This window comes from Schistocerca piceifrons, chromosome 7 (assembly GCF_021461385.2).
Source record: "Schistocerca piceifrons isolate TAMUIC-IGC-003096 chromosome 7, iqSchPice1.1, whole genome shotgun sequence".
Lineage (NCBI taxonomy): Eukaryota > Metazoa > Arthropoda > Insecta > Orthoptera > Acrididae > Schistocerca > Schistocerca piceifrons.
The window spans coordinates 517,242,814-517,258,160 of NC_060144.1; the positions used below are offsets into that span (position 1 = coordinate 517,242,814).

The 15,347-nt window shown below is 41.8% G+C and overlaps 1 protein-coding gene across 1 annotated transcript in view; it reads left to right on the forward strand.

The window, feature by feature from the left end:
• The first annotated feature begins 1,869 nt into the window (after positions 1–1,869).
• Positions 1,870–15,347, forward strand: part of LOC124804726 (tyrosine-protein kinase Btk29A) — a 374,204-nt gene continuing 360,726 nt past the window's right edge. The window contains exon 1 of the mRNA XM_047265010.1: positions 1,870–1,923. The gene's annotated coding sequence lies outside the window, so the exon portion shown is untranslated. The remainder of the gene's footprint in view (positions 1,924–15,347) is intronic.

Genomic DNA, 15,347 nt, shown 5'->3' on the forward strand with positions numbered 1-15,347 from the left:
ATCTCTCGAGGCAAATGCCGCGATGGTTCCTTTGAAAAGACACAGCCTACTTCCATCCTCGTCCTTCCCTAATCCGATGAGACTGATCACCTCGCTGTGGTCTCCTCCCCCAAAACAACGCAACCATTGCTGAGCTGAAAACAGCCATTCAGGAGGTCATCGATAGCGTAAATGTTTCGACATTTCAGCGAGTCGTGCAAAATTTCGCTATTCGTCTGCGCCACATCATCGCCAATGATGGAAGGCACATCGAGCATGTCACGAACTAAATCCGAATATCTGTACTGACGTTTGTTGTTGTTGTGGTCTTCAGTCCTGAGACTGGTTTGATGCAGCTCTCCATGCTACTCTATCCTGTGCAAGCTTCATCATCTCCCAGTACCTACTGCAACCTACATCCTTCTGAATCTGTTTAGTATATTCATCTCTTGGTCTCCCTCTACGATTTTTACCCTCCACGCCGCCCTCCAATACTAAATTGGTGATCCCTTGATGCCTCAGAACATGTCCTACCAACCGATCCCTTCTTCTTCTGAAGTTGCGCCACAAACTTCTCTTCTCCCCAATCCTATTCAGTACCTCCTCATTAGTTATATGATCTACCCATATAATCTTCAGCATTCTTCTGTAGCACCACATTTCGAAAGCTTCTATTCTCTTCTTGTCCAAACTAGTTATCGTCCATGTTTCACTTCCATTCATGGCTACACTCCATACAAATTCTTTCAGAAACGACTTCCTGACACTTAAATCTATACTCGATGTTAACAAATTTCTCTTCTTCAGAAACGCTTTCCTTGCCATTGCCAGTCTACATTTTATATCGTCTCTACTTCGACCATCATCAGTTATTTTGCTCCCCAAACAGCAAAGCTCCTTTACTACTTTAAGTGTCTCATTTCCTAATCTAATTCCCTCAGCATCACCCGACTTAATTCGACTACATTCCATTATCCTCGTTTTGCTTTTGTTGACGTTCATCTTATACCCTCCTTTCAAGGCACTGTCCATTCCGTTCAAGTGTTCTTCCAAGTCATTTGCTGTCTCTGACAGAATTACAATGTCATCGGCGAACCTCAAAGTGTTTATTTCTTGTCCATGGATTTTAATACCTACTCCGAATTTTTCTTTTGTTTCCTTTTCTGCTTGCTCAATATACAGATTGAATAACATCGGGGATAGGCTACAACCCTGTCTCACTCCCTTCCCAAACACTGCTTCCCTTATGTCGAATAAAGTGCGTGCACTCCGTAGTTTGTAACTAATTTACGTTTGTTCCATATAGTTCAATAATTGTCCCATGTAGTTGTAGTCAGATAAAATATTTGGTTTCGGAAAGCTTCACTTCATGATTCCCTGACGAAGAAATTGCTTTATTTTCTGTTTACCTTAGTGGGCAAACCGTTGTATGTTTTTTTCGGCCAGCCTCGTATGTCCTTTCAGCCGTGTATTCACGCTTCTGTCAGTAGTTCCAATGTAGATATCTACAGTTAAGTTTTATCTCTGCCCATCACGTGTAAACGTGAACCACACCAGTTATTGACAGGTCTGACCAGTCGGTCGTCAAGTCTCAGTGAAATCAGGTGCACCTAAGAAGCAGCATCAGGCCAAACATTAGGAACGGGATAGTTTCGTGTCCGACCCGTAGCAGCCACTGACTCGCCTGCAGCTGAGACTTGCCGGCTGGTGTTGCAGTGTGCCAGGACAGCGGCGCGACGCCGGCCGGCCGCTTCCACCCGGGCCTGTGGTCGGGCAAGCGGTGGTCGTGCTGCCGCGGGCCCGCCCGCCACTGCGACGGCTGCGAGCCCTGCTCCGCCTGGGACGCGAACCCCGGACCCGCGGCCGCGCCCGCGCTCGCCCTCGGCCTCGGCCGCGGCTCCTCGGAGTCCCTCTCCGCCGCCAACCACACGCCGCTCCGGCTAGGTGAGTGCGCGGCGCCAGCTCGCTGCTCGCGCCTTCGCCGACAGTGCGTTTAGCCGCTTCTGTTGACGCAGCGACTTCACCTACCTTGTGTATTGCTTAGGTGCAGCTATAAAATCAAACTCGACGTCTCTAATACTCACAAGGGGAAGGCCTCAGACACGGTCAACCGATTCAGCTCAAATTTGGCAGGTCGCATGTGTACAACCTAAAACGAAGGCATTTAAGATATTTTGGGTCAAACCCCCGCAATTTTGAGAAAATCGCCCCTAAAGGTTATGACTAGTGGCATTTTTCCTCCTATCTATGTAATTATGTAGTTACGTAGTTATGTAGTTACGTCGTTCTCAATTCGTTCGAGCATACAGTCATTCATAATAGGAAACACAATCATAAATCAGTCACTCAAAATGATTCAGAAATTTTACTTGTTAGAATGAAATCAGGCGATGATTCTTCTTCTCTGCAGGCTCGTGCTTTGCGGCAGTCTGCTAATCTGTATAAATGGATGGGGAAGTGTGGAGGGGGAGGAGTAACAACCTCGTAAAAAAACCAGGGTCCGTCCGGCTCCAGATGGTAGCACCCTGTCATAGGGCTCCTGCCTAGGGTTACTAGGTGAAACCCAGCCAACGGTCTCAATGGCGGAAGAGGAACAATTTCCCAACGGCAGAGAGAGCGGAAGAGCTAACTCCAGGGCTTACTACCTTGGTTTTAATTTCGGATTCGGGGCAACCCGATCCCCCAATTTATTATCCAACAATTACTGCAAAGCATGATGGGAACGTCGTCAAAGATAGACACTACTCCAAGAGGTAGACCGAATGGCAAATCCTCCGTTGTTCGTAGAAACAATGCAAAGGGGTCAAAGGATTTTGGAGGACCCCAACCAACATGTATGCAGCCCTCAACACTGAAATTTAAGAAAGCAACTATGTTTGCAACCCTAAATGTAAACTCTCTAATTAAAGTAGGAAAATTGAAATTATTGATTGAAAAGCTGAACCAGAAAGAAATTTTAATATGTGCATTACAAGAAACAAGGTTTTTAGATGAAACTGCTTTAGATTTTGAAAACTATCGTTTATTTAAAGGAAAACCAGGTAAAATCTTAATGAAACAAATGCCATACCTGGGAACAGCATTTCTGGTACATCACTCAATTTTAGATTCAGTTACTAACTTCTACTCGAGTTCTGAGAGACTATCCATTCTTGAGATTAAATGTAAAAACAAAGGATACTCTATAATCAACTGCCATGCACCCATAAACCAGGACAACAAAAATAACCCGGAGAAAGTTGAAGAATTTTGGGAGATACTTGAAATGGAACTGGATAGATGCTCAAAGAAGAACATAAAAATGTTAGTAGGCGATTTTAACGCACAAATAGGAAGGGAGAAAAAATACCATGGAACAGTAGGCCTCTTCCCAGGTCACAAAAGAACTTCAAAAAATGGAGAAAGGCTTATAGAGGTATGTAGGCATTTCAACTTGAAAATAATGACAACACATTTCAAAAAGCTGAGCCGAAAAACTAAAACATGGAGATCACCAAATCCACTTCTCGGAGAATTCCAAATTGACCATGTGGCTATCTCACTTCATTGTCAAGAAGAAATTCAAAACACTAAAGTGCTGAAAAGCCTTGATGTTGATTCAGACCACTATTTGACTACGATTAAATTCAGACCACTCCCATTTCGAAAAGAGAAGAAAACCTTTTACAAAATTCCAAAATATAACACAGAAACGTTAAAAAAATGAAGAAATTAAACAACGGTTTCAAAGAGCATTGCACAAAGATAGCGATGGCATATCCACAATAAATAAGGAAGCGGGATGGGAGGAGATCAAAAACGAAATAGTTGAAATAGCAAAAGAAAATTGTCTCGTGAAAAGAGTAAGAAGACATCCATGGTGGGACAATGAATGTGATGAGAACCTGGAGAAGAGACAGAAATTGTGGCAGAAATGGAACTCCACAAAAGATCCTCAAGATCTTGACAATTTTAAAATCCAGAGAAGAGAAACAGCTAAGCTTTTCCGTAATAAAAAAAGAAGACAATTTCAGGATAACCTAGAACAGATTGAGGAAGACTTTAAAAGAAATAATTCTAGAGATTTCTACAAAACTTTTAGAAAACAGCTAACCAAATACCAATCCCCAAATTTATGTTTTAAAGATGAAGAGAACAAGCTAGGTTTGACAAACAAGACTAATTGTGAAATATTAGCAAAATATTTCGAGAATCTACTAAATTGTGAACCACCCAAAGATAAAATGAGTTTTGAAAACCACCGAAATACTAATACCGAGTCAAAACCTCCAGACGCTGAAGAAATAAAACACATAATACACAGTCTAAAAAACAATAAAGCCCCAGGTGAAGACTCCATAGTACCAGAAATCCTAAAAATAATGGATACCAACCTCCCACAAGTTTTGGAACATATGTTTAAGAAGATCTGGGACGAAGAAAGAATTCCTGAAGACTGGCAGTGTGCCCTGATACACCCACTACACAAAAAGGGGGATAAGATAAATGTTAATAATTATAGAGGGATCTCGCTACTACCAGTAGGATACAAAATTTTGTCAAGGAAATTACTTCAAATCGTGGAGCCAGTTCTGGATAAAAAAATAGGTGAATATCAAGCAGGTTTTAGACAAGGTAGATCCTGTGTTGAACAAATATTTAACCTGAAAACACTAATTCGTTACAGAATCTCAAGAGGCCAGAGATTTGCAACAGTATTTGTAGATTTCAAAAAAGCATACGACTCGGTAGATAGAGAAACATTACTGAAAGTATTGGAAGAATTTGGGGTCGATACGAAAACAATTCAAATTATCAAACAGACGCTAACAAACAGTAAGGCCAAAGTTAAATTTATGGGTGAAATTTCAAGGAAGTTCGAAATTAAAACAGGTGTTAGACAAGGTGATGGTTTATCCCCAATCCTCTTCAACTGCGTACTGGAAAAGATATTGAGAATATGGAAAGAAGAACTCAAAGGCACCAAGAATGACATCAGAATTGGAACAAAAAAAGAAAAAATAGAAGTGGACTGTTTAGCTTTTGCAGACGATCTGGCAATAATTACAGAAAACGAAGAAATAGCTCAGAACTACCTGGAGAAACTACAAGAAGTTTCGGCCAGAGCTGGACTGCAGATTTCATTTGAAAAAACCGTGTATATGTCTAATCATAGAAATAACAAGAAAAATCTTATTACTAAATACGGCAATATTAAGAGAGTAGAAAAATTTAAGTATTTAGGTGAAATAATTCAAGTGAATGGTTTAGACAAGAGTGCAAACCAGGCGAGAGCAAGGAAAATGGAATTTGCTTTCCAAGAAACCAAAGACATATATAACAAAAAAAACATTTCGATTCAAGCTAAATTAAGACATTATAAAACTGTCATTAGACCAGAATGCCTGTATGCATCGGAGTGCCTAACTCTTAACAAAAAGGGGGAAATAGAAAACATGGAAAAGAAAGAAAGGAAAATTTTGAGAAAAATATTAGGACCGAGAAAGATTGGAGAAGAGTACAAGCTAAAGAGTAATAAGGAAATATACAAAACTATTGAGAAAGTGAGTGAGGCAATGCGTAAACGCAGACTAACGTTTTATGGTCACCTGTCGAGGATGGATGGAAACAGACTAACAAGAAAAGTGTTTGAACATAGTAACAGGAACGAAAAAACCAACAATAAATGGATACAGATGGTGAAAAAGGATTTGGCCTATTTTAATGTCACCCGTGAGTCAATCAGGGACAGGGATAAGTTTAGACAAATAGTGAACGAAATTAAGTGTTTTCCAGAAGAAACGAAACTAAAGAATAATAACAGGAAATGGTCGGAAGAGCGGAGGAGGAACCACTCGAAAATGATGAGGAAATATTGGGAAGAGAGAAAAAAAGATCAAAAAGCCGGGCAAGTGAATTGTTGAACGTGGTCCAAAGATGGCCGAAATCGAAAGAAGAAGAAGAAAATGCCTCGTAATTATGGGAGCGTTGTATAAACAGTCGGGAAACCTCAGATCAAGCGGATATTTGGCTTTGATGAAGTTTAACCTTCCGAAGAAATAATGGAGCTCTTGGATTATTAAATGCAGGTTCGTATCCAGTCTTTCGGAAGTTCCCTTCTGATTAACAACTACTCAATATATCGATGAATATCTTTAATTCTCAAATGTCAAATACACACCTTTTGTATGAAGGAGCAATATATATATATATTTCCCTTTTTATCGTACAATTTCGTATCAGCTATCTTTTGTCATAAATCACAATATTCAGATTACAATTCTTCAAACTTTTTTTTTTTTTTTTTTTTTTTTTTTTTTTTTTTTTTTTTTTTTTTTTTTTTTTTTTTTAACAACCCCCAGAGAGAGTACTACAAAGAATAATTATGTGCTCATGGCATAGCTATTGTATGAAACTACTTTGCGCATGGATTCTGCGAGTATGAAGATAGAAAATTAGTAAACGTCATTCAAGGGTAGAATAATTCATCGAATATAAAGAGAGATTACACTAGCAATCGACTCAAAATTGGTGGGATCGATAGATAATTATAAACAGAGCATTTTTCATCATCAGGTATAGGGTCCGAAAACGCATACTTTTCCAGAAATCGAGGTAAGAAACTTTTACAACTGCCGCTTCTGTACCCACATGGTAAACGCTTTTCGCCGACAGCACCGATAGCTCAACGGCAAAGCTAACTGGCTAGGCTCGGTGAACCCGGGTTCGAATCTCGAAGAAACCCAGCGGATGTTGTTCTTTTCGTTTGTATTTTTCCATATCTCAATTAATAGGGATAGGAGGGTTAATAAGGTAAGTATTATTATCATTCCTTATTGATTTACTTACCTTATTAACCCTCCTATCCCTATCAATTGAGATATGGAAAAATACAAATGAAAAGAATAACATCCGCTACGTTTCTTCGAGATCCGAACCCGGGTTTTCCTATTCCCAGCCAATTACCTTGGCCATTGCGCTATCGACGCTGTCGGCGAAAGAAGTTTACCGTGTGGGTACAGAGGCGGCAGTTGTAAAAGTTTCTTTTCTCGATTTCCGGAAAATTTAGCGTTTGCGGACCCCATACCTAATGATGAAAGATTCTCTATTTACGATTATCTATCGATCCCTCCAATTTTGAGTCGATTTCTCGTCATAACCTTTAGGGGTGATTTTGTCAAAATTGCGGGGGTGTTGGCGCAAAATATCTTAGAGCCCTTCGTTTTAGGTTGTACATAAGCGACCTGCCAAATATGAGCCGAATCGGTTGGCCGTGTCTGAGGCCTTCCCCTTGTCAGCAGCAAAAAATTGAAGCAAAATGTAACCAAACACAATGTCTTTTCTGATGGGGGTAAATCTCAGTTTTCGTTTTGGTGTTATTTATTGACAGCGATAGAGTTCCTAGTTTCTGTTGCGGCAGCGAGCTCAAATACGCAATAGTGTCGTAATTAGCCTGAAACTGATCGCAAATGATCTGCAACAAAAACAAAGGTAAACTATATTTGATCGAAAAAAGTCAGCTCTCTACGACAGTAATCAGTGTTGCAGGTCGGACACCAGAAATCAGTAGCAGTTTTCGCTAATGAAATTCAAAATAAATCGAGTACTAGTACACATACTTCTCCAGCAGTAAGTTTTCTTTAAGTGATGAAATAAAGAAAATTTTCTCCTCCATGGTACCTTATTACTGTGATTTAATTATATTTCATTTATTACCGAGATAGAACCACAATGAGCTATGTACTCTCTGTTTAGCAGTATCATCTTTCTTTTACTCAAGTAGTGTATTGTGCTAAATGTACGACGTTCGTTCAATAAGTAATGCTCCACACTTTTTCCCAGAACGCAGCACGTCATTCTCAATGGAGAGAAGTCTTCCGAAGTAAGAGTGATTTCAGGTGTGCCGCAGGGGAGTGTCGTAGGACCGTTGCTATTCACAATATACATAAATGACCTTGTGGATGACAATCGGAAGTTCACTGAGGCTTTTTGCGGATGATGCTGTGGTATATCGAGAGGTTGTAACAATGGAAAATTGTACTGAATTGCAGGAGGATCTGCAGCGAGTTGACGCCTGGTGCAGGGAATGGCAATTGAAGCTCAATGTAGACAAGTGTAATGTGCTGCGAATACATAGAAAGAAAGATCCCTTATCATTTAGCTACAATATAGCAGATCAGCAACTGGAAGCAGTTAATTCCATAAATTATCTGGGAGTACGCGTTAGGAGTGATTTAAAATGGAATGATCATATAAAGTTGATCATCGGTAAAGCAGATGCTAGACTGAGATTCATTGGAAGAATCCTAAGGAAATGCAGTTCGAAAACAAAGGAAGTAGGTTACAGTACGCTTGTTCGCCCACTGCTTGAATACTGCTCAGCGGTGTGGGATCCGTACCAGATAGGGTTGATAGAAGACATAGAAAAAATCCAACGCAGAGCAGCGCGCTTCGTTACAGGATCATTTAGTAATCGCGAAAGCGTTACGGAGATGATAGATAAACTCCAGTGGAAGACTCTGCAGGAGAGACGCTCAGTAGCTCGGTACAGGTTTTTGTTGAAGTTTCGAGAACATACCTTCACTGAGGAGTCAAGCAGTATATTGCTCCCTCCTACGTATATCTCGCGAAGAGACCATGAGGATAAAATCAGAGAGATTAGAGCCCACACAGAGGCATACCGTCAATCCTTTTTTCCACGAACAATACGAGACTGGAATAGAAGGGAGAACCGATGGAGGTACACAAGGTACTCTCCGCCACACACCGTCAGGTGGCTTGCGGAGTATGGATGTAGATGTAGACGTAGAACATATTTGTTGTTACGAGTCAGAATTTGGTGACAATGTACATCAACATGTCTTGTCCATGTCCTATTTTTCTGCGTAGTCTCCATCACTTTCTGTGGCCGTGCGCCAACGTTGTCGAAATGCGTCTGTTCCCTGCCGGTAGAAACTCAGCTCTTGTCCAGCAGGCGTAGCCATGTTTTCACTGCACGACTGACACTCTCGTCATCTTCAAAATGGTTTCCCCGCAGAGACCCTTTCAGCGGCCCAAAGACAGGGAAGTCCGAGGGAGCCAGATCTGGACGATTCAGCTTGTCTGTGACAGGACGTCCCGAGCGTGGCTTATCATGGAGCTCTGTTTCTGCGTTTCCTGAGGCTGTAACTTTATTTACCCTTCGCCCAACTGTATTCCTACCAACTTCAGCATCGCCATACACTGCACACAAACGTTTAGAGATGTTCGCCACGGAGAATTCAATAACAGCACGCTGCTTGTAACGTGAGTCGTATGTAGATGCCGTTTTGACACTGTGCTACGGCTCTGCCGTCTGCCAGAACGGTTCGAAACTTCACCGGCGCACAGAAAAAACATCAAATGTGTAGCACCAACAAGGACATTTGTCTATGTATATTAACGGCTTTTAAAAAAAAACGTGGGACGTTACTTATTGAACGACCCTCGTACTGTCTTAGCGATTATGAGCATGCAATGAAGAATAGCCTCCGTGTAGATATATCACCCAAGCATGAAACTTTCACCGTATCCTCGTTTCATACGTAAAAGCCTGTACATGCATAACTCGACTACGGCGTAGTTGATACGTACATCATATACAAATGACTGTATCTAGGGTTCGAACTTTCTTACAAATGTATAACTGTTTATAGCGCAGACATTTGACCTTCAATACGTGTGTAAAGTTGCTTATTCAAGCGTGACAGACAGCTTGAAAGAAAAGAAAAGAAAATGAGAATTAAAACATCGCCTATGTTTGCTCTGATTACACCTCCACGTCCTTCATACTTTTATCTTTATGTCTGTTTGGTTTAATGATAGCCTAAACGCAAGTAAACGAATGAGAAAAGCACGCAGCTGTATTGATAATGTTTACTACGAACTACATGAAACAATAATTAGATCTGTGGGTTCAGTTATATATCGTGTTAAGTGTTTCAACCAGTTGGAGACAAATTAAAGCATCAGTACGTCAAAAATTTTGCTTAACACCATTACGCAGCACCTGTGAACACTAATTTGTTCGAGTTAAGACACTCCATTTTTTTATTTATTTTTTTTATATGGCATACTCGTCAGTGAATATTAAATCTTAAGACCATTAGTTAATGCATAACAATTCTTTTTATTTTATCTCTACATCAAGAGACTCCGCATAAAGTTTCTCTCCGATCTAGCCTTGAAGAGTGTAGCCGAAAGCACAGTTCTGTGCCGTTATTTCACTAGAAATATCCGAAAATATGTAACACTTCCTACGCTACAGAGAGCACAGTATGGCCAGAAGTGTTATGCGAGGTGACATCAGCCAATCACGACTGCAGACGGCAGCAAGTGGAGAGAACAAGGATGGCCGTACTCTCTCTGCACCGAGCTTTAGTTGGTACACGTTGTAACAAAACAGGTTAGTCAAACTGTTTTTACAAAATAGAATGTCTATCGAACTAAACTCGTATACTCGTTCATTTCTTAAAATTTATTAATCACGGAATGATTTAAATTCCCCCTGTAACGTAACCAGTAAAGTGAATTTCATTCACTATTCAACTCATTTATGGACCATTTATCGTTCTTAAAACCGAAACACATCACCTCTTGTTAAAATACAAAACTCAAAATCCAGAATCTTAAACCTCATCGACGTTGAATTTAGTTACTGATTAACTTTTAGCACGAATACTGAGTGAGGAATCAGCAACAAACACTCAGAACTTTAGTGACATTTCACCCCACTTGAAAACAGAAACAATTGCCAAAACACCAACATAAACAATAACATACGAGTTCGCCAGCTGTCTAGTGTGTCTGTTTCACGATCAGTGGCCCTTGGCCAATCAGAAATAAGGCAGAGATTATGTAGGTTCGTACGCTTGCTGAGTTTTGATGGCTTACAATTTCCGTCACTTCAAATTTGGAATAAATTGTAGTACCCAACTTTAATTATAACAGAAATTGCATTTGAAATTCAAATAAAAAGTTGTTAGTATATAATGCAGGGACTCTTAAGAGCTTGCTATTTGTGTTATTCCTCGCGTAAATCTCTGGATTTAGGCGGCGTTTTGTTTCGTGGCCGGTATTCGTCGATGTCGGAATGAAGCTGATGGGTGGAGGTTATTCATCCGTCCATTTTTGGTGGTGTTCCTGCAAGTGTCATCTTCTGTTAATTACTGTCTAAAACTTGATGTAGTATTTCAATATCACGATGTACACAACGTGAACTAGTACTACCTGTACATAGTGGATCGTTTAGAGTAAATTCACAGTCCGCCCGCACAGCAGTGCCCACATGTTGAGCCGATGATCGCGCAGCACGTGGAATCCCGGCAGCAGCTCCTACTCCCAGCGAGCGGTGCTTCACGTCGACTTCCAGAGATAGTTGTGCGTCCATACATTGGATTCTGTGGTTCACAGATGCATTAGCAAGCAAAAAAATTTTTCGATAAACTTCACTTTGCTGTACCGTTACAAAGTTTTTCACCAACATGGGAAGTTAGTTAGTTATTTACGTGTTTCAAGATCACTTTAACGATTCTTTTATTGGAATGATGTGGAACGAGGATATGAATACGTGATTAGTGCGTTAACATTAATGAACACATTTTAGTCCTACGTATGCAAGTGTTTTTTTTTTCCCCCTACCACATTTGAAGCAGAAATTCATCAATGGAAAAGGAAGAGTTGTCCAGAAGAAACGATTTTAAGTTTGATTGAGAATTTGCTTTGCTGCCTGTCAGACATTTTATGCTATTGGGCGAATGATCAAAAATTTTTGTGTCGCATTTGGAACTCCTTTCTGAGCCACTGAAAATTTTAACAATGAGTATAAAATGTCATTTTTACGTCTAGTGTTGTAAGTATGGACATCACTGTTCTTATTAAACTGTAAGGGATTATTTATAAAGAATTTTATTTGCGAATGTGTGTATTGTGACGGCACAGTTACAATGCGTTGTTCCTTCGAGAGGTACCTACGTGACGTCCGTGGTGAACACCACGTATTATTCTTGCTGCTCCCTTTTGTGCAGTCAGTACTTTCATTCTAAATGGTCAGTTACTCCAAAAATTACTCCATGAGATATTATTGAGCCGAATAGGGAAAATGTGTCACGACGTTGAAAAGTTTGTTTGCAAGGCTAGCAATTGTACGAAGAGCAAAAGTAGCTGAACTTAATTGTTCGAGAAACTAAATAATATGCTTCTTCCATTTCAAGTTTTCAAAAATCTGGAGTGTTGGACCCTAATTACTGACTCCGGCTCATGTGCTACATTAATTGTAGGTATCACTATTTGTTGTACAGAACTGAATGTAGTGTTTTTTTCAGAATTTAGTGTGAGTTCATTTTCAGAGAAACCACTTGATAATTCTTTGGAAAATATCATTTACTAACTCTTCTTTTGCTTTTTCTCTAATAGGAGTTGTTATAACACTAGTATCGTCTGCAAAAAGTACCAGTTTTCAGAATGAGATTTTCACTCTGCAGCGGAGTGTGCGCTGATATGAAACTTCCTGGCAGATTAAAAATTAATCTGCCAGGAAGTTTCATATCAGCGCATACTCCGCTGCAGAGTGAAAATCTCATTCTGGAAACATCCCCCAGGCTGTGGCTAAGCCATGTCTCCGCAATATCCTTTCTTTCAGGAGTGCTAGTTCTGCAAGTTTCGCAGGAGAGCTTCTGTAAAGTTTGGAAGGTAGGAGACGCGGTACTGGCAGAAGTAAAGCTGTGAGTACCGGGCGTGAGTCGTGCTTCGGTAGCTCAGTTGGTAGAGCACTTCCCCGTGAAAGGCAAAGGTCCCGAGTTCGAGTCTCGGTCGGGCACACAGTTTTAATCTGCCAGGAAGTTTCAGTACCAGTTTTGCTTGTTGAATATTAAGTGGGAAGCGATTCACATACGCTAGCAGAAAAAAAAGTAGTATACCCGGAAAGACGACGTCGATTTTGTTCCGATGACGGCATATACCACGTGGGAGATAGTAGATGTACTCGTTATGGTTTCAACGTCTTCCGCCAACAGGTAACGTAGTGGCTCGGCTGCCAGAGCACCAACTGTGTCTCCCCTTTAATAGGCAATGCTCACGGAAGGCTAAGTGTGGTACAGACGTGTGAACTAGCAGGCAACTGTGCCACAGAGATGCACTCATGCTTCCTACACCAACTGGGCGTGTTTGGCCTTCAGAGTGACGGGATGGCCCTTTCGGAGAATTGCCACACAAACTGGACATGCTCCGTCACTTGTGGAACAAGACCGGTATAAGTAGTTACGTGTAGATTCACACACTCATAGACGAGCTTCTGGACGGCAGCTTAGCACAGGCACGCGCTCGGCAGCAGCAGCTGCAGCTGCAGGTGGAGCAGCTGCAGCTGCACAGGTGAGAGGGCTCGTCAGGCCAGACGTGTCAACACCACCTGTTGCGAACCGGTTGTTAGCAGAAGGGCTATGGACACCCACAGCTCTAGCTTGTGTGCCACTCAGGCCGTAGCATCGACGTGCACGTCTCGACTGGTCCCGTCAGATGATCACTTAGAAAATAAATGGTGTGAGCGTGGGGTTCATCTGTTATTCTGCGCAACGGATTAATCTGGGACGTACCCTTTACCCTGTGGCTCCTGCAAGATGCAATTTCCACCCCCACACTACTACAGAAGTCAGACAGACGCTCCTAACGTTCTAAAGAGAAATGCCTGAAAAACTTTCAGCAATAAATATCTTCTGGAGTCGTCCGCTGTAAGGAAATGACACAAACATTCACAAAATTTCTTACGTAACTAGTGGGATACTTGGGTACTGGAGTAGTGCTAGTTAGTGTAAGAAAAACATGAAACTAACGAAAGTTATTATTTATTTTGCAAAAATTCTGAGAAATCACAGTGGCACTTTTAGTTGTGAATTGAACAAGTTATATCCTGGTTCTTTTCGGAATGTGAAGTTACCTCTCAAGGATGGGATTCGCTAATGAAATTTCTATACAAAGTTTAAGATGGTTGTTGACTTGGCAGAATGGCAGAGAGGCGCGCCTACTCAACTCGAATAATTATCAAATGGTTCAAATGGCTCTGAGCACTATGGGACTTAACATCTTAGGTCATCAGTCCCCTAGAACTTAGAACTACTTAAACCTAACTAACCTAAGGACAGCACACAACACCCAGCCATCACGAGGCAGAGAAAATCCCTGACCCCGCCGGGAATCGAACCCGGGAACCCGGGCGTGGGAAGCGAGAACGCTACCGCACGACCACGAGATGCGGGCAATAATTATCCTTTAGAATGTTGCTTGGTACGGTCGAGGCTGTCGCGTGTGAAATGCAGTGAAGTGTACTGTTGTGGAGGAAATATGGGACTCGCAATAGCTGTAGCGCACAATACCGTAAGCTGCGATGACTGCTGTCTGCGCCGCTCGCTGCTGACAAATAAGATAACTCTTGTTCTATCTGGATTGACCTTCGCCAATCAAACTCTCCCTACGCCTTGACGAAGTCAAAGATTCCTATTCGCTCCTAGTCTAACTATTGGCGTGGTACACCGGTCAGATAACCAGTCCACCGCGATGCCAGTCAAAAATTCGCTCGCAGGCGTTGAACTATAACTCTGTCTGTTCACACCGCACAATAAGTGTATCGGCCAACACAGTGAACAACGCTTAATCGCAGGGACTCAATATAGAGTCGCACTTCGATTCGCTCTCGACAGAGGTGCTCTCCCAGTGAAATACTGAGGAGAGACTTGTTCCTCCCTCCAAGAGCGACAACGGAACGGTGCCTCTCCACGCCAGACATGAAGAGGTATATCTTTCGGTCTCTTCCAATATTCCTTCAGCTCAAGGCGTCAGAATTATCGTCTGCCAATCAGCATTGCTCTTCTAAAACGGGAGAATGACGTTTCGTTTAAGGCGACCAATCCGGAAATCTGTAGCATTGGCGTTTGGCGTCTCCCTGTGAAAATCTCTGAAACTGCGTGCTATGTGTAAAGAATGCGTAGGCTGGCCGCTCCCACACAATGTAGCGGAATTTGCTTTTAAGCCGAACACGGGGTCGTTCCCCCCTTTCACTCGTGCCCACGCTGTCCACTACACGGGTGGTCACCGGCCGACATAGGCTGGGTCGTCCTCTGAAGGGACTGGCGTCCCATTGTGCAGTTTCTCTCCCGAACTAAAATCTCCTGTGACCGTCGTGTCTGGAATGTATGTGTGTACGCCAGCCTCGAGTATTTCAACCACGGTGCGCTTACTTGTTAATTACATATCGTTTACATGAATTCATACAACATTGACTTTATCTTATCGAGTTTGGGTTCGAATGAAGCATCTTCATGTGCGGAATATGATTGTGAGGGCGGAATATGTAAGCAATGAAGGTCAGGAGACCACGACGT